General features: G+C 42.7%; 1 long non-coding RNA gene across 1 annotated transcript in view; it reads right to left on the bottom strand.

Moving 5' to 3' along the window:
* LOC128639137 (uncharacterized) overlaps positions 1-27,609 on the bottom strand; it is a 60,875-nt gene extending 33,266 nt beyond the window's left edge. The window contains exons 1-2 of the long non-coding RNA XR_008399145.1: positions 27,526-27,609; positions 27,321-27,422 (exon numbers count right to left, since the gene is read on the bottom strand). This is a non-coding gene — a long non-coding RNA (uncharacterized LOC128639137). The remainder of the gene's footprint in view (positions 1-27,320; positions 27,423-27,525) is intronic.
* Positions 27,610-27,775: the final 166 nt, after the last annotated feature.

Below are 27,775 nucleotides of genomic sequence, written 5' to 3'. Positions count from 1 at the left end.
CCTTTAGTAAAAAGAAAATTTATGCTTACCTAATAAATTTATTTCTTTTTAGACACGATGAGTCGACGGATTTCATCCTTACTTGTGGTATTTCACCTCCTGGTCAGTAGGAGGAGGCAAAGAGCACCAAAGCAGAGCCACCATATATAGGTCCTCCCTTCCCTCCCACTCCAGTCATTCGACCGAAGTTAGGAGGAGAAAGGAAAAAGCCAAGGTGCAGAGGTGTCTGAAGTTTACAAAAATTAACCTGTCTCAGAGAGCAGGGCGGGCCGTGGACTCATCGTGTCTAAAAAGAAATAAATTTATCAGGTAAGCATATATTTTCTTTTCTTTTTAAAGACACGATGAGCACACGGATTTCATCCGTACTTGTGGGATACAATACCAAAGCTAGAGTACACGGATGATAAGGGAGGGACAAGACAGGGAACCTAAACGGAAGGCACCACTGCTTGAAGAACCTTTCTCCCAAAAGCAGCCTCAGCCGAGGCAAAAGTATCAAATTTGTAAAATTTTGAAAAAGTGTGAAGAGAGGACCAAGTTGCAGCCTTGTAAATCTGTTCTACAGAAGATTAATTTTTGAATGCCCATGAGGAAGCAACAGCCCTAGTGGAATGAGCCGTAACTCTTTCAGGAGGCTGCTGTCCAGCAGTCTCATATGCATAACGTATGATACTCTTCAACCAAAAAGAAAGAGGTAGCCGTAGCTTTCTGACCCTTACGTTTCCCAGAGAAAACGACAAAGAAGACGACTGACTAAAGTCCTTAGTCGCTTGTAAATAAAATTTCAAAGCACGGACAACGTCCAAATTGTGCAAAAGACGTTCCTTTGGAGAAGAAGAATTAGGACACAAGGAACGAACAACAATTTCCTGATTAATGTTCCTGTTTGAAACAACCTTAGGAAGGAACCCTAGTTTAGTACGTAAAACCACCTTATCCGAATGAAAAATAAGGTAAGGCGAATTGTATTGTAATGCCGAAAGCTCAGACACTCTTCGAGCTGAAGAAATGGCAATAAGAAATAAAACTTTCCAAGATAACAACTTAATATCTAAGGAATGCATAGGCTCAAACGGAGCCCCTTGAAGAACTTTAAGAACTAAATTCAGACTAAATGGAGAAATAATTGGTTTAAACACAGGCCTGGTTCTAACCAAAGCCTGACAAAAGGAATGAACATCTGGGACATCCACCAGACGTTTGTGTAACAAAATAGATAAGGCAGAGATCTGACCCTTTAGGGAACTTGCCGATAAACCCTTCTCCAATCCTTCTTGGAGAAAGGACAAAATTCTGGGAATCCTAACTACTCCATGAGTAGCCCTTGGATTCACACCTATAAAGATATTTACGCCATATCTTATGGTAAATCTTTCTAGTCACAGGTTTACAAGCCTGGATCATGGTCTCTATGACCGAATCAGAAAACCTCCGCTTGGATAGGATTAAGCATTCAATCTCCAAGCAGTCAGCTTCAGAGAAACTAGATTTGGGTGAAGGAAGGGCCCTTGAATGAGAAGGTCCTTCCTCAACGTAAGTCTCCAAGGTGGCAGAGATGACATGTCCACCAGATCTGCATACTAAATCCTGCGAGGCCACGCAGGAACAATGAGGATCACTGATGCCCTCTCCTGTTTGATTCAAGCAATTACTCGAGGAAGAAGCGCAAACGGAGGAAATAGGTATGCAAGATTGAAGGACCAAGAGACCGCCAGAGCATCTATCAGTTCTGCCTGGGGATCCCTGGACCTCGACCCGTATCTCGGAAGCTTGGCATTCTGACGAGATGCCATGAGATCCAACTCTGGTCGACCCCATTTGAGAATCGGGTTGGAGAACACTTCCGGATGGAGTTCCCACTCTCCCGGATGAAAAGTCTGTCTGCTCAGAAAGTCCGCCTCTCAGTTGTCAACCCCTGGGATATGGATCGCTGACAGATGACAAAAATGGGCCTCCGCCCACCGGATTATCTTGGCTACCTCAGTCATCGCTAAGGAACTCCTCGTTCCTCCTTGATGATTGATGTAGGCCACTGTCGTTATATTGTCTGTCTGGAATCTGATGAACTGGGCCGAAGCCAACTGAGGCCAGGCCAGAAGAGCATTGAAGAACGCTTTCAGTTCCAGGATGTTTATAGGAAGAACAAACTCTGCCACACTCCCTGAGCTTTTAGAGGACCCCAGACAGCCCCAATCCTAGAAGGCTGGCATCTGTTTTCACAATCACCCAAGATGGTCTGCGAAAGCATGTTCCCTGGGATAGATGATCCAGAGACAACCACCATTGAAGTGGATCCCTAGTCTCCTGCTCCATGGTTATTCGAGGAGACAAATCTGCAAAATCTCCATTCCACAGCCTGAGCATGTTTAACTGCAGAGGTCTGAGGTGAAACCGAGCAAACGGGATGATGTCCATTGCCGCCAACATCAATCTGATTAATAACATGCACTGGGCCACTGACGGCCAAGGATTGGACTGAAGGGTTCGACAGGTATCTAGAATCTTTGATTTCCTGACCTCTGTCAGAAAAATCCTCATGGGATTAAATAACTCTTTTCCAGATTTACCTTCCACCCATGAGTCCTCAGGAAGGAAAGTACAATGTCGGTATGGGACCCCGCTTGTTAACAAGATGGAGCCTGAATCAGAATAGCGTCCAGATAAGGCGCCACCGCAATGCCCCCCTGGCCTTAGAACCGCCAACAAAGACCCCAGAACCTTTGTGAAAATTCTGGGTGCAGTGGTCAGCCCAAAAGGAAGAGTCACAAACTGAAAGTGCTGGTCCAGAAAAGCAAACCTCAGGAACTTGATTATCTCTGTGGATAGGAACATGAAGGTATGCATCCTTCAAATCTAATGTCATAAATTGACCCTCCTGGATCAATGGAAGAATGGTCTGAATAGTTTCCATCTTGAATGATGGAACTCTGAGAAACTTGCTTAGACTCTTGAGATCTAATATAGGTCTGAAGGTTCCCTCTTTTTTGGGAACTACAAAGATTTGAATAAAACCCCTGCCCCTGTTCCTATGCTGGAACGGGAACAATTACTCCCAGGGAGGAGATGTCTTTTACACAATGTAAGAATGCCTCTTTTTACCTGATTTGTAGATAATCTTGAAAGAAAAAATCTTCCTCTGGGAGGAAAATTCTTGAACTCCAGTTTGTATCCCTGGGACACTATCTCTAAAGCCCAGGGATCCTGAACGTCTCGCATCCAAGCCTGAACAAAGAAAGAAAGTCTGCCCTCCACCAGATCCGGTCCTGGATCGGGGGCATGCCCTTCATGCTGTTTTTGAGTCAGCAGCAGGCTCCTTGGACTGTTTACCCTTGTTCCAAGGCTGGTTGGTTCTCTAAGCAGACTTAGATTGCGAATAGTTTCCTTCTTGTTTAGAGGAGGAAGAGAAAGAATTTCCCTTGAAATTACGAAAGGAACGAAAATTACTTTGTCCTTTTTGTTTATTTCTCTTATCCTGAGGAAGGAGATGACCCTTACCTCCCGTGATGTCAGAAATAATCTCCTTCAGGCCAGGTCCAAACAAGGTTTTTCCTTTATAAGGAATAGCTAGAAGCTTAGACTTAGATGACACTTCCGCAGACCAAGGTTTTAACCATAAAGCTCTGCGGGCTAGAATAAAAAACCCTGAACTCTTAGCTGCTAATTTAGTAATTTGCAGAGAAGCATCTGTAATAAAGGCATTAGCCAACTTCAGAGCTTTAATCCTATCTTGGATCTTCTCTAAACTGGTTTCAGTTCTGAGAGATTCAGACAAAGCATCAAACCAATAAGCTGCTGTACTAGTGACCATAGCAAAGCACACAGCCGGCTGCAATAGCAGACCCTGGTGAACATAAATCTTTTTAAGTAGACCCTCCAACTTCTTTTCCATAGGATCTTTAAAAACACAACTATCCTTAATGGGAATAGTAGTTTGTTTGGCTAGAGTGGAAATAGCTCCTTCCACCTTAGGCAGCACCGACTGCCAAGTTTCCCTGACAGCGTCCGCTATAGGAAACATTTTCTTGAAAATAGGAGATGGAGAAAAGGGAATACCTGGTCTCTCCCTTTCCTTGGAAATAATCTCTGAAGTACGCTTTGGTACTGGAAAAACGTCTGAGTAAGAGGGAACTTCAAAATATCTGTCCAACTTGCTCGACTTTGCAGGAGCGACCACTACTGTAGAATCAGTCATCTAAAGTAACTAAAAAATCCTTGAGCAACAGACAGAGGTGTTCTAGTTTGAACCTGAAAGAAACAACCTCTGAATCAGTCAAAGGTATTAAACCTTCAGAGTCTAAAATTTCGCCTTCTGATAGAACCTCCATACCCTCCAACTCGGCTCCCTGGGAGGGTACCTCAGAGATTGCCACCATAGAATTAGAAAACAGAATTTATGTTTACCTGATAAATTTCTTTCTCCAACGGTGTGTCCGGTCCACGGCGTCATCCTTACTTGTGGGATATTCTCTTCCCCAACAGGAAATGGCAAAGAGCCCAGCAAAGCTGGTCACATGATCCCTCCTAGGCTCCGCCTACCCCAGTCATTCGACCGACGTTAAGGAGGAATATTTGCATAGGAGAAACCATATGGTACCGTGGTGACTGTAGTTAAAGAAAATAAATTATCAGACCTGATTAAAAAACCAGGGCGGGCCGTGGACCGGACACACCGTTGGAGAAAGAAATTTATCAGGTAAACATAAATTCTGTTTTCTCCAACATAGGTGTGTCCGGTCCACGGCGTCATCCTTACTTGTGGGAACCAATACCAAAGCTTTAGGACACGGATGAAGGGAGGGAGCAAATCAGGTCACCTAAATGGAAGGCACCACGGCTTGCAAAACCTTTCTCCCAAAAATAGCCTCAGAAGAAGCAAAAGTATCAAACTTGTAAAATTTGGTAAAAGTGTGCAGTGAAGACCAAGTCGCTGCCCTACATATCTGATCAACAGAAGCCTCGTTCTTGAAGGCCCATGTGGAAGCCACAGCCCTAGTGGAATGAGCTGTGATTCTTTCGGGAGGCTGCCGTCCGGCAGTCTCGTAAGCCAATCTGATGATGCTTTTAATCCAAAAAGAGAGAGAGAGGTAGAAGTTGCTTTTTGACCTCTCCTTTTACCTGAATAAACAACAAACAAGGAAGATGTTTGTCTAAAATCCTTTGTAGCATCTAAATAGAATTTTAGAGCGCGAACAACATCCAAATTGTGCAACAAACGTTCCTTCTTTGAAACTGGTTTCGGACACAGAGAAGGTACGATAATCTCCTGGTTAATGTTTTTGTTAGAAACAACTTTTGGAAGAAAACCAGGTTTAGTACGTAAAACCACCTTATCTGCATGGAACACCAGATAAGGAGGAGAACACTGCAGAGCAGATAGTTCAGAGACTCTTCTAGCAGAAGAAATCGCAACTAAAAACAAAACTTTCCAAGATAATAACTTAATATCAACGGAATGTAAGGGTTCAAACGGAACCCCCTGAAGAACTGAAAGAACTAAATTGAGACTCCAAGGAGGAGTCAAAGGTTTGTAAACAGGCTTGATTCTAACCAGAGCCTGAACAAAGGCTTGAACATCTGGCACCGCTGCCAGCTTTTTGTGAAGTAATACCGACAAGGCAGAAATCTGTCCCTTCAGGGAACTTGCAGATAATCCTTTTTCCAATCCTTCTTGAAGGAAGGATAGAATCCTAGGAATCTTAACCTTGTCCCAAGGGAATCCTTTAGATTCACACCAACAGATATATTTTTTCCAAATTTTGTGGTAAATCTTCCTAGTTACAGGCTTTCTGGCCTGAACAAGAGTATTGATAACAGAATCTGAGAATCCTCGCTTCGATAAAATCAAGCGTTCAATCTCCAAGCAGTCAGCTGGAGTGAAACCAGATTCGGATGTTCGAACGGACCCTGAACAAGAAGGTCTCGTCTCAAAGGTAGCTTCCAAGGTGGAGCCGATGACATATTCACCAGATCTGCATACCAAGTCCTGCGTGGCCACGCAGGAGCTATCAAGATCACCGACGCCCTCTCCTGATTGATCCTGGCTACCAGCCTGGGGATGAGAGGAAATGGCGGGAACACATAAGCTAGTTTGAAGGTCCAAGGTGCTACTAGTGCATCCACTAGAGCCGCCTTGGGATCCCTGGATCTGGCCCCGTAGCAAGGAACTTTGAAGTTCTGACGAGAGGCCATCAGATCCATGTCTGGAATGCCCCACAGGTGAGTGACTTGGGCAAAGATTTCCGGATGGAGTTCCCACTCCCCCGGATGCAATGTCTGACGACTCAGAAAATCCGCTTCCCAATTTTCCACTCCTGGGATGTGGATAGCAGACAGGTGGCAGGAGTGAGACTCCGCCCATAGAATGATTTTGGTCACTTCTTCCATCGCTAGGGAACTCCTTGTTCCCCCCTGATGGTTGATGTACGCAACAGTTGTCATGTTGTCTGATTGAAACCGTATGAACTTGGTCCTCGCTAGCCGAGGCCAGGCCTTGAGAGCATTGAATATCGCTCTCAGTTCCAGAATATTTATCGGTAGAAGAGATTCTTCCCGAGACCAAAGACCCTGAGCTTTCAGGGATCCCCAGACCGCGCCCCAGCCCATCAGACTGGCGTCGGTCGTGACAATGACCCACTCTGGTCTGCGGAACGTCATCCCTTGAGACAGATTGTCCAGGGACAGCCACCAACGGAGTGAGTCTCTGGTCCTCTGATTTACTTGTATCTTCGGAGACAAGTCTGTATAGTCCCCATTCCACTGACTGAGCATGCACAGTTGTAAAGGTCTTAGATGAATGCGCGCAAAAGGAACTATGTCCATCGCCGCTACCATCAACCCGATCACTTCCATGCACTGAGCTATGGAAGGAAGAGGAACGGAATGAAGTATCCGACAAGAGTCTAGAAGTTTTGTTTTTCTGGCCTCTGTTAGAAAGATCCTCATTTCTAAGGAGTCTATAATTGTTCCCAAGAAGGGAACCCTTGTTGACGGGGATAGAGAACTCTTTTCCACGTTCACTTTCCAGCCGTGAGATCTGAGAAAGGCCAGGACAATGTCCGTGTGAGCCTTTGCTTGAGGAAGGGACGACGCTTGAATCAGAATGTCGTCCAGGTAAGGTACTACTGCAATGCCCCTTGGTCTTAGCACCGCTAGAAGGGACCCTAGTACCTTTGTGAAAATCCTTGGAGCAGTGGCTAATCCGAAAGGAAGCGCCACGAACTGGTAATGTTTGTCCAGGAATGCAAACCTTAGGAACCGATGATGTTCCTTGTGGATAGGAATATGTAGATACGCATCCTTTAAATCCACCGTGGTCATGAATTGACCCTCCTGGATGGAAGGAAGAATAGTTCGAATGGTTTCCATCTTGAAAGATGGAACCTTGAGAAACTTGTTTAAGATCTTGAGATCTAAGATTGGTCTGAACGTTCCCTCTTTTTTGGGAACTATGAACAGATTGGAGTAGAACCCCATCCCTTGTTCTCTTATTGGAACAGGATGAATCACTCCCATTTTTAACAGGTCTTCTACACAATGTAAGAACGCCTGTCTTTTTATGTGGTCTGAAGACAACTGAGACCTGTGGAACCTCCCCCTTGGGGGAAGTCCCTTGAATTCCAGGAGATAACCCTGGGAGACTATTTCTAGCGCCCAAGGATCCAGAACATCTCTTGCCCAAGCCTGAGCGAAGAGAGAGAGTCTGCCCCCCACCAGATCCGGTCCCGGATCGGGGGCCAATATTTCATGCTGTCTTGGTAGCAGTGGCAGGCTTCTTGGCCTGCTTTCCCTTGTTCCAGCCTTGCATTGGTCTCCAAGCTGGCTTGGCTTGAGAAGTATTACCCTCTTGCTTAGAGGACGTAGCACTTTGGGCTGGTCCGTTTTTACGAAAGGGACGAAAATTAGGTCTATTTTTCGCCTTGAAAGGCCGATCCTGAGGAAGGGCGTGGCCCTTACCCCCAGTGATATCCGAGATAATCTCTTTCAAGTCAGGGCCAAACAGCGTTTTCCCCTTGAAAGGAATGTTTAGTAGCTTGTTCTTGGAAGACGCATCAGCCGACCAAGATTTCGACCAAAGCGCTCTGCGCGCCACAATAGCAAACCCAGAATTCTTAGCCGCTAACCTAGCCAATTGCAAAGTGGCGTCTAGGGTGAAAGAATTAGCCAATTTGAGAGCATTGATTCTGTCCATAATCTCCTCATAAGGAGGAGAATCACTATCGAGCGCCTTTATCAGCTCATCAAACCAGAAACATGCGGCTGTAGTGACAGGGACAATGCATGAAATTGGTTGTAGAAGGTAACCCTGCTGAACAAACATCTTTTTAAGCAAACCTTCTAATTTTTTATCCATAGGATCTTTGAAAGCACAACTATCCTCTATGGGTATAGTGGTGCGTTAGTTTAAAGTAGAAACCGCTCCCTCGACCTTGGGGACTGTCTGCCATAAGTCCTTTCTGGGGTCGACCATAGGAAACAATTTTTTAAATATGGGGGGAGGGACGAAAGGAATACCGGGCCTTTCCCATTCTTTATTAACAATGTCCGCCACCCGCTTGGGTATAGGAAAAGCTTCTGGGAGCTCCGGCACCTCTAGGAACTTGTCCATTTTACATAGTTTCTCTGGGATGACCAACTTTTCACAATCATCCAGAGTGGATAATACCTCCTTAAGCAGAATGCGGAGATGTTCCAACTTAAATTTAAATGCAATTACATCAGGTTCAGCCTGTTGAGAAATGTTCCCTGAATCAGTAATTTCTCCCTCAGACAAAACCTCCCTGGCCCCCTCAGATTGGGTTAGGGGCCCTTCAGAGATATTAATATCAGCGTCGTCATGCTCTTCAGTAACTAAAACAGAGCAGCCACGCTTACGCTGACAAGGGTTCATTTTGGCTAAAATGTTTTTGACAGAATTATCCATTACAGCCGTTAATTGTTGCATAGTAAGGAGTATTGGCGCGCTAGATGTACTAGGGGCCTCCTGAGTGGGCAAGACTCGTGTAGACGAAGGAGGGAATGATGCAGTACCATGCTTACTCCCCTCACTTGAGGAATCATCTTGGGCATCATTGTCATTATCACATAAATCACATTTATTTAAATGAACAGGAATTCTGGCTTCCCCACATTCAGAACACAGTCTATCTGGTAGTTCAGACATGTTAAACAGGCATAAACTTGATAATAAAGTACAAAAAACGTTTTAAAATAAAACCGTTACTGTCACTTTAAATTTTAAACTGAACACACTTTATTACTGCAATTGCGAAAAAACATGAAGGAATTGTACAAAATTCACCAAATTTTCACCACAGTGTCTTAAAGCCTTAAAAGTATTGCACACCAAATTTGGAAGCTTTAACCCTTAAAATAACGGAACCGGAGCCGTTTTAACACTTTAACCCCTTTACAGTCCCTGGTATCTGCTTTGCTGAGACCCAACCAAACCCAAAGGGGAATACGATACCAAAAGACGCCTTCAGAAAGCCTTTTCTAAGTATCAGAGCTCCTCTCACATGCGACTGCATGCCATGCCTCTCAAAAACAAGTGCGCCACACCGGCGCGAAAATGAGGCTCTGCTTATGCTTTGGGAAGCCCCAGAGAAATAAGGTGTCTAATACAGTGCCTGCCGATATTATAATATCAATATACCCAGATAAAATGATTCCTCAAGGCTAAATATGTTTTAAAAATGAATCGATTTAGCCCAGAAAAGTCTACAATCCTTAATAAGCCCTTATGAAGCCCTTATTTACCATCGAAATAAACATGGCTTACCGGATCCCATAGGGAAAAATGACAGCTTCCAGCATTACATCGTCTTGTTAGAATGTGTCATACCTCAAGCAGTAAGAGACTGCACACTGTTCCCCCAACTGAAGTTACTTGCTCTCAACAGTCCTGTGTGGAACAGCCATGGATTTTAGTTACGGTGCTAAAATCATTTTCCTCATACAAACAGAAATCTTCATCTCTTTTCTGTTTCTGAGTAAATAGTACATACCAGCACTATTTTAAAATAACAAACTCTTGATTGAATAATAAAAACTACAGTTAAACACTAAAAAACTCTAAGCCATCTCCGTGGAGATGTTGCCTGTACAACGGCAAAGAGAATGACTGGGGTAGGCGGAGCCTAGGAGGGATCATGTGACCAGCTTTGCTGGGCTCTTTGCCATTTCCTGTTGGGGAAGAGAATATCCCACAAGTAAGGATGACGCCGTGGACCGGACACACCTATGTTGGAGAAACCTAATTTACTACGCGGTTGTCCTTCCTCTTATGCTTGCCATGTAGCATAGGGAAAGCAGACAACGCATCAGAAATTGTGGAAGACATAACTGTAGCTATGTATTTTAAAGTCATTCCAGCAATCACTGGAGTAGAAGTACAGGGCACTGCTTGTGCGGGCGTTAAATCATGGGACGCTTGGGGAGAATGCTGCGGCATACACTGAATCTCAGCATTAAACTCCTGAGAATCATCCGCCTTAGAAATATTTTACTCATGAAAAATCTTTTTCTTTATAATGTAAAGCCCTTTCAATACATGAGGGACAGAAAGGAATTGGTGGTTCCACATTGGCATCCAAACACATGGAGCAAGTAACAGCTCCTATGTCCATCCCAAATCCCAATAAGAGAATGAAAAATAAAAAAACTTTTCTTTATAGAAGATACTGTCACTTTAAGAAGTTACAAAATAAACTCTTAATCTCTTAAAAGAAAAATATGTGCATAAGAAAAGATAATTAAATTATCCCATAAAATTTGATGCCAGATAACTAACAAAAAGTAAAACAATACTGTGCCTTTAAGTAATAAAACCGCAACTCTTACTGCGTTAAAGAACGTATCCCAGCAGTTACACCAATCTAAATTCAGACACCTCCACACCTCAGCAACTCTGCTGAGGTGCCTACCTGCCAAACGAACCCCTTTCCTGGTCTCACTGCCTCTATTCCTAAAACGATCCGGAAGCTCAGGGGAACAAAAGCGCTACAACCGCCTGCATAATAAGATAACCATGCGGTTGTAGAGCTACAGAGTGTAGACGTCCACTCCTGTCGGCTAAGAACTGTGCAGTGAAATAACAGCAGCGTGCGAAACTGAAGCCCCGCCCATCGTGGGCGTACTCCACAAAATACACAACCCGACCGGGACTCTGATGTTAATATCGGAACCAACATTAAAGTAAAATTGAGCAATCTCCCAGCCCCAGTGCCTGTACCCGAAGCTGCCAACAATAAAAACCCCTCCATATCCAAGAGGGGAGTAATGTCCCAACATAAGAGCTGTGAATAAAAAAAACCTATCCCAGCATGCTTATGCAGATTCCAATAAAGATAAAGTGCCCACTTTTTTCTGAGTCTGTTTCCCCAGAATAAACAAAGTTAGCACTTACCTTGAATGCTGTCCGACAGCAGGACAGTCCAGCAGGTTTAAGAGGTCCTCTCCCTCCCATAGCCCTGTGGAATAAGATAAGCCTGAGTTACATGCGCTTAGGCTATCTGGATTAGGGCAGCATAAATGTATAGGAGGCACAGTGAGAATTATGTCCCACCAGTTCCTACTGCTCTAAAGCCACCAAAAGCTCTACTGTAGAGACTGATATGGACTAGGCTACACCCCAAAACAAAGCAGCACAATCTTGTACTACTTTAAAAATAAAACTCCTCCTAATTCTAACACCTCACTTTACCTCTTCCTATCACTAACGTAGGCAAAGAGAATGAATGGAGTGGGAGGGAAGGGAGGAGCTATATATGGCAGCTCTGCTGTGGTGCTCTTTGCCTCCTCCTGCTGACCAGGAGGTGAAATCCCACAAGAAAGGATTAAATCCAAAGACTCATCGTGTCTTTAAAAAACAAACAATATTTATACTTTTTGAAATTCTTATATATTTTTTTGTTTTTTAATGATTTTTTCACTTTTTATTGGTAAACAAAATAATTCTATGTATAGCACTGAACACCCATTATCACCCAATATCAAATTTTCACTATAAAAAGCAAATTTATGCTTACCTGAAAAATTAATTTCTTCTATGGTACGAAAAGTCCACGGATTCATCCTTTACTTGTGGGATATTATCCTCCTGCTAACAGGAAGTGGCAAAGAGCACCACAGGAGAGCTGTCTATATAGCTCCTCCCTTAGCTCCACCCCCCAGTCATTCGACCGAAGATACAGGAAGAAAAAGGAGAAACTACAAGGTGCAGAGGTGACTGAAGTTTAAAATAAAAAAATATATAATCTGTCTTAAAATGACAGGGCGGGCTGTGGACTCGTCGTACCATAGAAGAAATTAATCAGGTAAGCATAAATGTACTTTTCTTCTATAAGGTACGACGAGTCCACGGATTCATCCTTTACTTGTGGGATACAATACCAAAGCTACAGGACACGGATGAACGGGAGGGACAAGACTGATGGTTAAACAGAAGGCACCACTGCCTGTAAGACCTTTCATCCAAAAATAGCCTCCGAAGAAGCAAAAGTATCGAATTTGTAGAATTTAGAAAAAGTATGAAGCGAAGACCAAGTCGCCGCCTTACAAATCTGTTCAACAGAGGCCTCATTTTTAAAAGCCCATGTGGAAGCTACCGCTCTAGTGGAATGAGCTGTAATTCTTTCAGGAGACTGCTGGCCAGCAGTCTCATAAGCTAAGCGTATTATACTTAGCCAAAAAGAAAGAGAAGTTGCCGAAGCCTTTTGGCTTCTCCCCTGTCCAGAGTAGACAACAAACAAAGCAGATGTTTGACGAAAATCCTTCCTAGCTTATAAATAAAACTTTAAAGCACGAACCACATCAAGATTGTGTAAAAGACGTTCCTTCTTTGAGGAAGGATTAGGACATAACGAAGGAACAACAATCTCCTGATTGATGTTCTTATTAGATACTACCTTAGGAAGAAACCCAGGATTGGTACGCAAAACTACCTTATCTGCATGGAAAATCAGATAAGGGGAATCACACTGTAAAGCAGATAACTCCGAAACTCTTCGAGCCGAGGAGATAGCTACTAGAAACAGAACTTTCCAAGATAAAAGTTTAATATCTATGTAATGCAGAGGTTCAAATGGAACGCCTTGAAGAACCTTAAGAACTAAATTTAAACTCCATGGCGGAGCAACAGGCTTAAACACAGGCTTAATTCTAACTAAAGCCTGACAAAACGCCTGAACGTCTGGAACCTCAGCCAGACGTTTGTGCAAAAGAATAGATAGAGCAGAAATCTGTCCCTTTAAGGAACTAGCAGACAATCCTTTCTCCAATCCCTCCTGGAGAAAGGACAAGATTCTAGGAATCCTGACTTTACTCCATGAGTAACCTTTGGATTCACACCAATGAAGATATTTACACCATATCTTATGATAGATTTTCCTGGTGACAGGCTTTCGAGCCTGAATTAAGGTATCAATGACCGACTCGGAAAAACCACGCTTTGATAGAATCAAGCGTTCAATCTCCAAGCAGTCAGACGCAGAGAAATTAGATTTGGATGTTTGAAAGTACCTTGAAGTAGGTCCCGTCTCAGCGGCAGAGTCCATGGTGGAAAGGATGACATGTCCACCAGATCTGCAATGCAAACGTTTTTACACTAAGTAATATGAGTATTAACATGAATATTACCCTTTTTTGCAAGAATGATTCCAGTTGCTGTTAAATCACTGTATCAGGATTACCTCAAATATACCAGGCACTGTCAGCATTTTCTAGACCTTATCTCTCTAGAAAAAATATATACTGAACATACCTCAAAGCAGGCAATCTGCAGACCGTCCCCCCAACTGAAGTTTTCTTTCCATACTCTTCAGTTATGTGTGAGAACAGCAATGGACCTTAGTTACAAACCGCTAAGATCATCAAACCTCCAGGCAGAATTCTTCCAATTTCTGCCTGAGAGTAAAACAGTACAACGCCGGTACCGTTTAAAAATAAACTTTTGATTTAAGGTAAAAACTACACTAAGTCACATCTCTCTTGATACTTCCTTTCTTGTCGAGAGCTGCAAGAGAATGACTGGGAGTGTCAGTTAGGGGAGGAGCTATATAGACAGCTCTGCTGTGGGTGTCCTCTTGCAGCTTCCTGTTACGAAGGAGAATATTCCACAAGTAATGGATGAACCCGTGGACTGGATACACCTTACAAGAGAAAAAATGATAAGCATGTTGCAGTAAGCGAACAACGCTAGATATGTCAGAATTCAATTTGTGTTGTGCAAAATTTTCCAACCAGAAAGTTGATGCAGCCTCAACATCAGCCAAAGAAATAGTAGGTCTGAGAAGATGACCTGAATATAAATAGGCCTTCCTTAGATAAGATTCAAGCTTCCTATCTAAAGGATCCTTAAAAGAAGTGCTATCTTCCATAGGAATAGTGGTACGTTTAGCAAGAGTAGAAATAGCCCCATCAACTTTGTGTTTTTTCCCCCAAAACTCTATAGATTTTGCTGGTAAAGGATACAATTTTTTAAACCTTGAAGAAGGAATAAAAAGTACCTGGCTTATTCCATTCCCTAGAAATCATATCAGAAATAGCCTCAGGAATGGGGAAAACCCCTGGGGAAACCACAGGAGGTTTAAAAACAGCATTTAAACGTTTATTAGACTGAACGTCAATAGGACTGGTTACCTCAATATCCAAAATAATTAACACTTCTTTTAATAAAGAACGCATATACTCTATTAAATAAATAGATTTGTCAGTGTCAATGTCTGAGGAAGGATCTTCTGTTTCAGATAGATCCTCATCAGAAGAGGATGAATTATTATGTTGTTGGTCATTTGAAATTTCATCAGCTAAATGAGAAGTTTTAAAAGACCTTTTACGTTTATTAGAAGGTGGAAATGCAGACAAAGCCTTCATAATAGAATCAGAAACAAATTCTTTAAAATTTACAGGTATATCATGCACATTAGAAGTTGAAGGAACTGCAACTGGCAATGTACTATTACTGATGGAAACACTATCTGCATGTAAAAGTTTATCATGACAACTATTACAAATGACATTCGGTGGAATAATTTCTACAACTTTACAACAAAAGCACTTAGCTTTGGTAGAACCAATGTCAGGCAGCAATGTTCCAGCAGAAACTTGTGAGGCAGGATCAGACATCTTGCACAATGTAAGAGAAAAAACAACATATAAAGCAAAATTATCTATTTCCTTATATGACAGTTTCAGGAATGGGAAAAAACGTAAAGTCTTTTTTGGCGCCAAAAATGACCGGAAATGACACTTGCGTCACTAATGATGCCGTCGTGTGAAAGGTTTCGGCGTCACGTATGACGCCGGAAATGACTAAGTTGCGTCATAAAAAAAAATTTTGCGCCAAGAATGACGCAATAAAGTTTAGCATTTGACGCACCCGCGGGCCTAATACCCGTAATTACAAGAAGTAGTCAATTGAAAAAAGACTAAACCCCAGGTAAGAAAAATTTTTCTTACAAATGTTTACATTCCCAAATATGAAACTGACAGTCTGCAGAAGGAAATACATGAACCTGACTCATGGCAAATATAAGTACAATACATATATTTAGAACTTTATATAAATGCATAAAGTGCCAAACCATAGCTGAGGTGTCTTAAGTAATAAAAAACATACTTACCAAAAGACACCCATCCACATATAGCAGATAGCCAAACCAGTACTAAAACAGTTATTAGTAGAGGTAATGGTAAATTGAGAGTATATCGTCGATCTGAAAAGGGAGGTATGAGATGAATCTCTACGACCGATAACAGAGAACTTATGAAATAGACCCCCGTTAGGGAAATCATCGTATTCAAATAAGTGATACTCCCTTCACGTCCCTCTGACATTCGCTGTACTCTGAGAGGAATCGGGCTTCAACAATGCTGAGAAGCGGATATCAACGTAGAAATCTTAGCACAAACTTCACCACCTCCATATGAGGCAAAGTTTGTAAAACTGAATTGTGGGTGTGGTGAGGGGTGTATTTATAGGCATTTTGAGGTTTGGGAAACTTTGCCCCTCCTGGTAGGATTGTATATCCCATATGTCACTAGCTCATGGACTCTTGCCAATTACATGAAAGAAAAAAGAAAGCCTGCCCCCCATTTGATTCATTAAAGGATTGGGGGCGATCCCTTCATGTTGATTTAGAATCAGTGGAAAGCTTCTTGGTTTGCGTCCCCTTATTCCAAGGCTGACTGGACCTCCAAGAGGACTTGAGCTCCCACTAGCAACCTTGGGTACTGTGTGCCACGAATCATGCATAGCATTAGCAACAGGAAATATCTTTTTAAAAAAAGGGACGGAAAAAAAGAAAACCGCGGGGTTTGTCCCATTCCCGAGTAATGATATCTGCCATACAGTCTGGAACTGGAAACACTTCCACAGATGAAGGTACATCATATACCCTATTAAGTTTACTAGACCTCTTTGGATTCTCTGCAACAGATTAATCAGCCTCATCCAAAGTAGCAAGAACCGGCTTTTAAAGTACTCGGAGGTGTACTAACTTAAATCTGAAATTAATTAATACAGTAATATCAGATAACTGGGAAAAACTGACTAACGCAGCCTTAGCTGAGTCAGAACCCGTACAAACATTAATATTCTTGGACTTCCTCTTGCGTTTACCAGAAACCAGAAAAGCTGATAAGGCTGCTAACACAGCAGATTATATTTGTGCAGCACTCCCAGAAGGAGGCCGAGAGGAACCGCAGGGCACTTCATGTGAAATAGAATGGGATGTCTGAAGAGATAACTGAGGCACGGCCTGGACAGCATTATCCTGAGAGACAGACTCAGGACACATTTTATCTTTAAAGTGTAAAGTCTTCTCTAAACATGTGGAACACAATTACATAGAAAGCATAATCTGAGCCTCCTAACAAAGTAAACATTTAACTAAGGTAGCTGCAACACTTTGTTCAGTGTCCATAGTAGCAAAAATTATTTGAAAATTCTCACAGAATTAAACAAACTAGAAAATAGTATTACAATAAAGTATTACAATACTGAGGTAACTCACCACACCAGAACCAGGAGCTCCCACTAGCAACCGGATTCAATAAGAAACTAGTTAATCCCTCTGACATCCAGTCGATAGGAAAATAAATGCCCTCAGCAGCAGCTCTAAGCATCACGCCACTCCCCTGCTTAGAACGCTATGGGGAAAAAAAAGCGGAAGAGTAGAGAAACATGTGACCGCAACGTCACAGGCTTCCAAGCGTGCGAAAAAAGCGCCAAGTTTAAAAATAAAAAACTTTAAAATCTGCACACACAAGTCCCAGTTAATAAATTATACAAAAATAATCAGGGAAACACAATAACCCTGAAACTCCCAGCCTTACTGGGCTTCAAAATCTTTTCAAAAGATTCTCCTTTTTAAAATAATAAAATTCACATAAAATACAGCACAAATTTAAATTCCTATACCCAGGAAATAAAGTGAGTCCCATAAAAAAAGATCGAGGATTAACCTCTAAAAGTGCTGCCCCCAAAGACCTAGAAGGCAATAGCTCATACCTGTGAATCCGGCTGCAGGGCTGGAACAGCTTCTAAGGTGTGACTAATTCACCAACATCTGTCAGGGACCTGTAGAAAAAACAAAGTAACCACCTCTGATTTTCAATCAAAGGGGTTGCATAAGTGTTAGAAATAAAGCAAGGACTACCTCGCCACATTCTAACTGCTAAAAGCCACCATTACTCCTACTAAGGAGATCGACATGGACACAGCATAGCCCAAAATCCTTGCTTGCAGGGAAAAGTACCCATTAAAGGATTTATTATCTTCAGACACCTTCACCATCCTCCCGTGATCAAGGCAAAGAGAATGACTGAGGGTTATGGGTAAGGGAAGTGATACTTAACAGCTTTGCTGGGGCTCTCTTTGCCGCCTCCTGCTAGCCAGGAGTGAATATCCCACCAGTAATTGGAATTAATCTCTCTATGCCATAGGAAATAAATTTGATCAATCTCCATGCAGTCAGCCTCAAAGAATCTAGATTTTGATAGAATGGACCCTAAGCCAGAAGAAGCATAGTACATTCTCACGGTCTGCATACCAAGCATTGCATGGCCACGCAGGAGCATACTGAATAGCTAAAGTTCCCTCCCGTTTGATTCAAGATACAACTAGAGGGAATAGAACAATTGGGGGAAAAGATACACTAGATTGAAATGCCAAGGAGCTGCTATGGCATCCACCAACTCCACCTGAGGATCTCTCGATCTTGACCAGTATTTTGTAAGTTTGGTATTGAGACGGGAAGTAATTAAAACTATCTCTGGGCACCCCCACCTGCGAGTAATCTCACACAAAACCTCCTGGTTTAGAAACCATTCCCCGTAGTGAAGAATCTGCATGCTCAGAAAATCTGCTTCCCAGTTTTCAACACATTGAATGTGGATGGCTGATATTTGGCATTGGTATGTCTCTGCCCATTAAATATGAGACACTTCCAGCATTGCCAGAGCGCTGCGAGTTCTGCTCTGGTGATTGACATAGGCCATGTCCGATAGAAATTGAATGTAACGGACAGAGCGTAACTGGGGCCACGGCAGAAGAGCTTTTAAGATGGCCCTCAGCTCTAGGATATTGATTGGGAGAATCGCTTCCTCTGGTCATCAGGTTCCCTGAGCTCTCACAGAACCCCACATAGCCTGTCTGTTTTACTGACATCTGTTAAAATTTCCCAGGATGGGGGCAGAAAGCACATGTCTTGGAGAATGGGTTCCTAAGACAGCCACAAGGAAATAGAATTTCTCGTTTCTGAATCTAGAGATATTACCCGAGTAAGGTCTAAATGATTCCAATTCCATTGCCTGAGCATACATACGTAACTAGAGGTCTCAGATAAAAGCGAGCAAAAGGAATAGCGCCTAAAGCTGCAACCATAAGACCTACCTATTTCCATGCATTGAGCCACAAGAGCCGAGGAGTGGATTTAAGACAGTAGGCAGCCTGAAGCTTCTCCCTGCATTGATCTGTGAGATTAATGTGCATGTTGACAGAATCTAGGAAGTTAACTCTTGAGCAAAGCAAACTTTTTTTCCAAGTTTTATTTCCAACTGAGTCTGAAGATACCAGAATAACCTGTGTGAGATGTCGGGAAAGGTAAATATGGTGCCTGAACAAAGATGTTGTCCAAGTATGGAGCTACCGCAATACCCTGTAGTCTGAATACAGCAAGGAGGGCCCCAAATACTTTTGTAAAAATCCTGGGAGCAGAAGCAAGGCCGAAAGGGAAAGCTGTGAATTGGTAATTCTTGTCTAGGAAAGAAAAGCGAAGATACTAGTAATGATCTAAATGAATTGGATTATGAATGTATGCGTCTTTAAGATGCATGGTAGCCATGAACTGACCTTCCCGCACAAGTTCCCTCCTTCTTGGGAACGATGAAGAGGTTTAAATAGAATCATCTTCCCCTTTCTGCCTGTGGACAACAACAGATTGTTTACACAGCATAGGAAGGCTGCTCTCTTTTCCAGCTTCCCCGAGATTCTTGATAGAAGGAACCTGCCTCTTGGAGGGCGAGATCGGAAACCTATTTTGTATCCCTGAGATATGACGTCAAGAACCCAAGGGTCCTAAGCCCAAGCCTTCTGAAACAGAGATAACCTGCCCCCCCCCCACCCCCCGCATGCTGACTTGGCGCCTGGGGTCGATTTGTTAGGCTGTTTGTTGATGTTCCACACCGGATTTGGCTTCCAGGTACTCCTGGGCATTTCAGACTTGGTTGTTAAAGCATTCCTCTGTCTTGTTTGGACGAAAGCCATTTTAAGGGCCTGAATTTGGTCCATGATATCCTTCAAAGGAAGTTCTACCAAAATAAGTTCAGATAGAGAAGCACCAGAAGGTGGCAACCCCAGCCACCGCGGCAATACCTACAGTGGGTTGGAAAAGTAAGCCTCCCTAAAGGAAAACCTCTCTGATATCCTAATTTCCTATCCATAGGGTCCTTAAAAGTTGTGCTCTCTTAAAGGGACAGTCAACACCCGACACAAATTAATCCCCATCCCTTAGATCAGTAAGATGCGCCTGCACTGCCTCCGATGTTCCATACCTCTAATGTTGTATTAGTAATCGTTCAAAATACATACGTTATTCTCCTTTAGATAGGGCCGCCAAACTCCCCCCACGGTTACGTAGTAACTTTCGCTTTCAACCCATCCATCAATCAGAATAGAAGCCTCGGTTGGATTCTTAACACGTTCACGGCAATTCACAGCTTCACTTCCTATTTCTGCTTGCGAGCGGACAGCAATTAAAATGCGCATTAGCAAAAAAAACAAACAAAAAAAAAACTGTCACCGTTCCCTACATGAAAGAGCATGAAATTCCATAGAGAAGGGGACGAAGGAGGGGGGGGGGAGGAGTTTGGTGGCCATATCGACAGAAGAATAACATATGTATTTTGAACGATTACTAATAAAACAGAGGTATGGAACATCAGAGGCAGTGCAATCGCATCTTCTTTTGCTGATCTAAGGGATGGGGTTAAGTTGTGTTGGGTATTGACTGTTCCTTTAAAGAGGGATAGTAGTGCATTTAGCCAGGGTGGAAATGGCGCCGTTTAACTTAGGGACAGTACTGCACACTTCAAAATGGCTATCTAGAATAGGAAAGATTTTCTTAAAATTCGGTGAAGGGGGAAAAACACTAGGTTTTCCCCCATTCCTTTGTTATAATGTCTGCCACCAATGAAGGCACCAGGAACACTTCAGGGGTTTTGAACTTAGGTTTAAAGACAATATCCAATCTATGTACCTGCTTTTCCTCTGTGGGTTCTGACTAAAGTACACCAAAGGTGCTTAAAACCTCTAAGTAAATATCTTAGGTTTTCAATTTTGAATCTAAAAGGCAACATCCTCCTACAGATTCTCTAGAGGAGTCAGAGGATGTATACCTTCAGAACTAGACAAGGAATCGTCCACATCAGAAATTTGCATAAGGCGAATTGCTGCAGCTCCAGCAGAACTGCTGGTTTTAGATTTAAAGGAACAATGGTTAACATTTCTCTTCCTTTTACCTGCCACTGGCATAGCACTCAGGGCAGCAGAAACAGCTGGTTGCAATTGTGCCGCAAAATCATGAGGAAAAAGCCCAACCCCAGATTGCATCTTCGGGTTTGCAGGGTACTGCATGTGAAAGGATAGGTAGTGCCTGTTGCAGATGCAATAATGGCACATCAGGGCACACTGAGGAAGGAAAGCCTGCAGATCGCCAAGGGGCAGCATAAGCTGGAAGGGAACAGCGGAAATCTGGGTCCCAGGGCCCCCTGAATGAGGCTGTAGAACAGACGCAAGGCATGAACTGCATAATTGAGAAGGGGGACACAATGTATTTAGTTTGAAAAGCATGTGTTTATTTCTGAACTAAGGAGGGTATTTGTTGCTCACCTTTATTTAATTCTAATAGTCATCCATGACCATAATTAGTGTTGAGATGGTGATAACACTTCAAATGTATAAGGCAATAATAAAATACTCTCACAGAGGTTGACATGACTTCTTAAAACTCCAGTCCGATCTCGAAGGGCAGATACCCCTTTTCAGGACTCTCCAAATCTTCTGACACTTCTCTGCAAACTCCTAACGTGATGAAAGGCAAAGATGACTGGGGTAATGAGGAAGTGGGAGGGATATTTAAAGGGCCACTAAACCCAAAATCTTTTTTTCATGATTCAGATAGAGAATACAAATGTAAACAATATTACAATTTACTTCTATTATTTATTTTGCTTCATTTTTAGATATCCTTAGTTGAAGAAAAAGCAATGCACATGGGTGAGCGAATCACACGAGGCTTCTATGTGCAGCAACCAATCAGCAGCTACTGAGCATATCTAGATATGCTTTTCAGCAAAGAATATCAAGAAAATATAACAAATTAGATAATAGAAGTAAATTAGAAAGATGTTTAAAATTACATTCTCTTTCTAAATCATGAAAGAAAAAATGTGGGTTTAATGTCCCTTTAAGCCTTTGGCTGAGGTGTCTTTGCCACCTCCTGGTGGCCAGGTGTTGTATTTCCCAACAGTAAGGAATGAAGCCGTGGATTCTCCCTATCTTAGGAAGGAAATATTTAGATTTTTTTTTGCCGTGAAGGAGGCGGCATATTATTTCTCTAGGCAAAATTTCAGTTTCAAGAACTACAAAAAAAAACAAGCATATAGAGGAAGTTTGGAGTTCTGACGGGATGCCATCAGATCCAACTCTGGAGTGCCCCATAGCTGAGTCAGCTGAGCAAATACCTCCGGGTGGAGTTCCCACTCCCCCGGGTGAAAAGTCTGACAACTTAGAAAATCCGCTTCCCAGTTGTCCACTCCTGGGATGTGAATTGCCGAGAGAGGGCAGGAGTGATCCTCCGCCCACCTGATTATTTTGGATACTTCCTTCATCGCTAAGGAACTCTTTGTTCCCCCCTGATGATTGATGTAAGCTACAGTCGTGATGTTGTCCGACTGAAATCTGATGAATTTGGCCGCAGCTAGTAGAAACCATGCCTGAAGCTTATTGAATATCGCTCTCAGATCCAAAATGTTTATCGGGAGAAGAGATTCTTCCAGAGACCATAGGCCCTGAGCTTTCAGGGAGTCCCAGACTGCGCCCCAGCCTAACAGGCTGGCATCGGTCGTTACAATGATCCATTCTGGTCTGCGGAAACATGTTCCCTGAGACAGATGATCCTGAGACAACCACCAGAGAAGAGAGTCTCTGGTCCTCTGGTCCAATTGTATCTGAGGAGACAAATCTGCGTAATCCCCATTCCACTGTTTGAGCATGCACAGTTGCAGTGGTCTGAGATGTATTCGAGCAAAAGGGACTATGTCCATTGTCGCTACCATTAATCCGATTGCCTCCATGCACTGAGCTATAGATGGCTGAGGAATGGAATGAAGTACTCGGCAAGTAGTTAAAAGCTTTAACTTTCTGACCTACGTCAGAAATATTTTCATTTCTACCAAATTATATTAGTGTTCCCAGGAGGGGAACCCTTGTGACCGGGGACAGAACTCTTTTCAATTTTCACCTTCCACCCGTGAGACCTTAGAAAGGCCAGTACAATCTCCGTGTGAGCCTTGGCTCTGGGAAAAGACGACGCCTGAATTAGGATGTCGTCTAGATAAGGCGCTACTGCTATGCCCCGCGGTCTTAGCACTGCCAGAAGGGAACCTAGCACCTTTGTGAAAATTCTGGGAGCAGTGGCCAACTCGAAGGAAAGAGCCACGAACTGGTAATGCTTGTCCAGAAAAGCGAACCTGAGAAACTGGTGATGATCTTTGTGGATAGGAATATGTAGGTACGCATCCTTTAAATCCATGGTAGTCATATATTGACCTTCCTGGATCATTGGTAAGATCGTTCGAATGGTCTCCATCTTGAATTTGTTTAGAATTTTTAGATCCAGGATTGGTCTGAAAGTTCCTTCTTTTTTGGGAACCACAAACAGGTTTGAGTAAAAGCCCGTTCCTTGTTCTGCAATTGGAACTGAACATATCACTCCCATCGAGAGTAGATCTTCTACACCGCGTAAGAACACCTCTTTCTTTATCTGGTCTGAAGACAGACGAGAAAGGTGGAACCTTCCCCTTGGAGGAGAGTCCTTGAATTCTAGAAGATATCCCTGGGTAACAATCTCTACTGCCCAGGGATCGTGAACATCTCTTGCCGAAGCCTGAGCGAAGAGAGAGAGAGTCTGCCCCCTACCAGATCCGGTCCCGGATCGGGGGCTACCCCTTCATGCTGTCTTGGTAAAGCTGCTGCAGGCTTTTTGGCCTGTTTACCCTTGTTCCAGCCCTGGTAAGGCTTCCAGGTTGCCTTGGGCTGTGAAGCGTTACCCTCTTGCTTTGCAGCTGTAGAGGCTGAAGCCGGACCGCTCCTGAAGTTACGAAAGGAACGAAAATTAGCTTTGTTTCTAGCCTTAAAGGGTTTGTCCTGAGGAAGAGCATGGCCCTTTCCCCTGGTGATTTCTGAAATAATCTTTCAATTCTGGCCCGAAAAGGGTCTTCCCCTTGAAAGGGATATTTAACAATTTAGATTTTGACGACACATCGGCCGACCATGACTTGAGCCAAAGCGCTCTGCGCGCCATTATATCGAAACCTGAATTTTTTGCTGCTAACTTAGCTAATTGCAAGGCGGCATCCGTGATAAAAGAATTAGCCAGCTTTAGAGCCTTAATTCTATCCATAATTTCGTCATATGAGGTCTCAGTCTGGAGCGATTCCTCCAGCGCCTCAAACCAGAAAGCCGCTGCAGTAGTTACAGGAATAATGCAGGCAATGGGTTGGAGAAGGAAACCTTGTTGAACAAATATTTTCTTAAGTAAACCTAATTTTTTATCCATAGGATCTTTAAAAGCACAACTGTCTTCAATTGGTATGGTTGTGCGCTTAGCAAGAGTAGAAACCGCTCCCTCAACCTTAGGGACCGTCTGCCACAAGTCCCGTCTGGGGTCATTTATTGGGAACATTTTCTTAAAAATAGGGGGGGCACAAAAGGACACCTGGTCTATCCCACTCCCTAGTAACAATATCCGCAACCCTTTTAGGGATCGGAAACGCATCAGTGTACACAGGGACCTCTAGATACTTGTCCATTTTACACAATTTCTCTGGGACCACCATAGGATCACAATCATCCAGAGTGGCTAATACCTCCCTAAGCAATACGCGGAGGTGTTCCAGTTTAAATTTAAACGCTAATGAATCTGATTCTGCCCGCTGAGAAACCTTTCCTGAGTCAGAAATTTTTCCTTCAGACATCACATCCCTCACTGCCACTTCAGAGTGTTGTGAGGGTACATCAGATAAACCTCCCAAAGCTTCAGACTGCTCATAATCTGTTCTTAAAACAGAGCTATCACGCTTTGTAGGAAAAACTGGCAGTTTGGATAGAAATGTCGCAAGGGAATTATCCATGACTGTCGCTAATTGTTGTAATTTAATAGGGGCCAATGCACTAGAGGTACTAGGCATCGCTTGCGCGGGCGTAACTGGTGGGGACACATGAGGAGAGGAAGGTGGGCTATCCTCGTTACCTTCCGTCAAAGAATCATCTAGGGCTACATTTTTAAGTGACACAATATGATCTTTAAAGTGTATAGACACATTAGTGCACTTGGAACACAATTGTAGCGGGGGTTCCACCATGGCTTCTAAACACATAGAGCAAGGTCTCTCTTTAGTGTCAGACATGTTTAACAGACTAGTATAATTCACAAGCAGACTTAGAAACACTTAATTCAAATAAAATTTACAATTTGAAAAAAACGGTACTGTGCCTTTAATAAAAAGCACACACAATTTTACCAAATCATGAAAAATGATCCAATCTCTCTGAAATGTTTACTACATGAGCTTAATGCTTTAAAATGATTGCACAGCGAATTTCAACTCGATAAACCCCTTAATGCCCAAACCGGAACAACTTAAAGCAGACAACCGGTTAGTAAACTACAGCACCTTGCCACAGCTATCTGCTGTGGGCCTACCTGCCCCTGGGGATTAGATTGGTGGAAAATAAGCCTCTATGAAGTCCTCAAGTAGTCTTTGGACCCTCCACGTGAAGCTGCATGAAGCTGTCTGCAATATCAACTGCACAACTGAGGCGCGAAATTTAGGCCCCCTCCCTCTCCACTCCGGAGTTGTGGGGCCTTCAAAACCCTAAATAGGTGTCTAAACATATGCCATGTGGAAGAAAACCCCATCTAACACACCAAAGTGTATAAAAAACGTCTATAATGAGTATTTTTTTCTCTATTAAATAATCGATTGCCCTGTAACAGTGTACACCAGCCTATTGAGCCCTGTTAAGTAAGCCTTCCTTCTAAACTGAGTCTCAGAACATGGCTTACCTTCCCCACATGGGGATTCTTGTCAGTCTTCTAGCATTACTGAGTCTTGTCTTGAAAAAGATGACTGAACATATCTTATAGCAGTTAAGCCTGCAAACTGTTCCCCCCAACTTAAGTTTTCTGGTACTCCTCAGTCCTGTGTGGGAACAGCAATGGATTTTAGTTACAACATGCTAAAATAATTTTCCTCTCAGCAGAATTCTTCATCACATTTCTGCTACAGAGTAAATAGTACAAACCGGTACCATTTAAAAATAACAAACTCTTGATTGAAGATATAAAACTACAAATCTAACACCACATTCACTTTACCCTCCCGCAGAGTGGCCCTGCTGTCAGAGCCGGCAAAGAGAATGACTGGGGGGCGGAGCTAGAGGGGGAGCTATATGGACAGCTCTGCTGTGTGCTCTCTTTGCCACTTCCTGTAGGGAATGAGAATATCCCACAAGTAAAGGATGAAGCGGTGGACTGGATACACCTTGCAAGAGAAAGAGCTGCGCCATACTCCAGTAAGTCACCTGAAAGTTCCACATTGCCAGAGCCTCATCTCGCACATAACGCAGCAATGACAAACAATATCATGTATAAACCCCCCTGCTCAATCATCCCGTTTCCAGGAATATTAACCCTTGATTATATTAAAAGATAGAAGGCGTCACACTGTGACCCTGTCTTCTGTGTTATTCTATAATAAAAATGAAACAATCTTACCAGAATCTACGCCGTGGAACAGGAACACGGCCCTTCAAGTGTGACAGGTTAGTAGGCTCGCTCCTGACATGGAATTGAGTGTAAAAAGCAGGCAGCGAAACTCATCAACACTGTTTGTGGAGCTGTTAAAATTAGTCGGGATGGGTTCGCAGAAAGACTCTCACTTTCACCCAGGCTCTCACTGAGAGGCTGATAGGACTACTTAAAACTCCAGTCCCATTCCAAAGAGTACTACCCTCCATAAGAGACTACTACAATCTTCGGCACTTCTCTGCCGTACTCCTGTGACGAAAGGCAAAGAATGACTGGGGGATGAGGGAGGTGGGGAGGTATTTAAGCCTTCGGCTGGGGTGTCTGCCTCCTCCTGGTGGCCAGGTTCTTAATTCCCAACAGTAATGAATAAAAAGCTGTGGACTCTCCTCCCCTTTAGATGGAAAAGCATTTTATTTTAATAAAATTAAAACATTTTTTGATTTGGATTAAAAAAAAATAAAAAAATTTTTTTATTTTTTTTTTTAAAATCATTGAATTTTATCCACCCTGGTCAAAACACATTCAAAATAATGGATGAGCTGTAGAATATACCTTGACCCCATTCACATAGGATCACATGTAAGCACTGATTAACAATGGTTTAAATTTATCGATGATATCAATTTTCTCAGTTAATGGAAGGAGACATTTCCTAGAACTTTCCTAAAATTTGTACAAAAATAAAGACCAACAATATGAAGTAAAAAAGCAGCAATTCTATTTTACCTGATCTACCAATGCGATGGAGATACGTTTCTGCCAGCTTTGGAAAGTCAAAGTTTATCACCACATTCACAGCTTGGATGTCAATACCACGGGTAAACAGGTCTAAATGGGATATAGAGAAAGAAGGAAAACACAAGTAGTCAATGTGAAAGCCTGCATGGAGTCATAATTTGTATGGGTTTAACACAACCAAAATAAAACTTACCAGTGCAAACAAGATTGCGGCAGAGGCCATTTCTGAAATCATGGAAAACTCTATTTCTATGTTCCTGTGTAAAAAAAATAAAAAAAATAATATAATATATATATATATATATATATATATATATATATATATATATATATATATATATATATATAAATAAAAGAAAAAAATATCATTTCATTCCCATTGATAAAGCTATTTTAGTTTACCTTTGAAAATTAGTTAGCTAGATAGTTCTACATTAGATTGC

This window comes from Bombina bombina, chromosome 8 (genome assembly GCF_027579735.1).
Source record: "Bombina bombina isolate aBomBom1 chromosome 8, aBomBom1.pri, whole genome shotgun sequence".
Lineage (NCBI taxonomy): Eukaryota > Metazoa > Chordata > Amphibia > Anura > Bombinatoridae > Bombina > Bombina bombina.
This window is presented reverse-complemented; position numbering and strand designations above follow the sequence as displayed.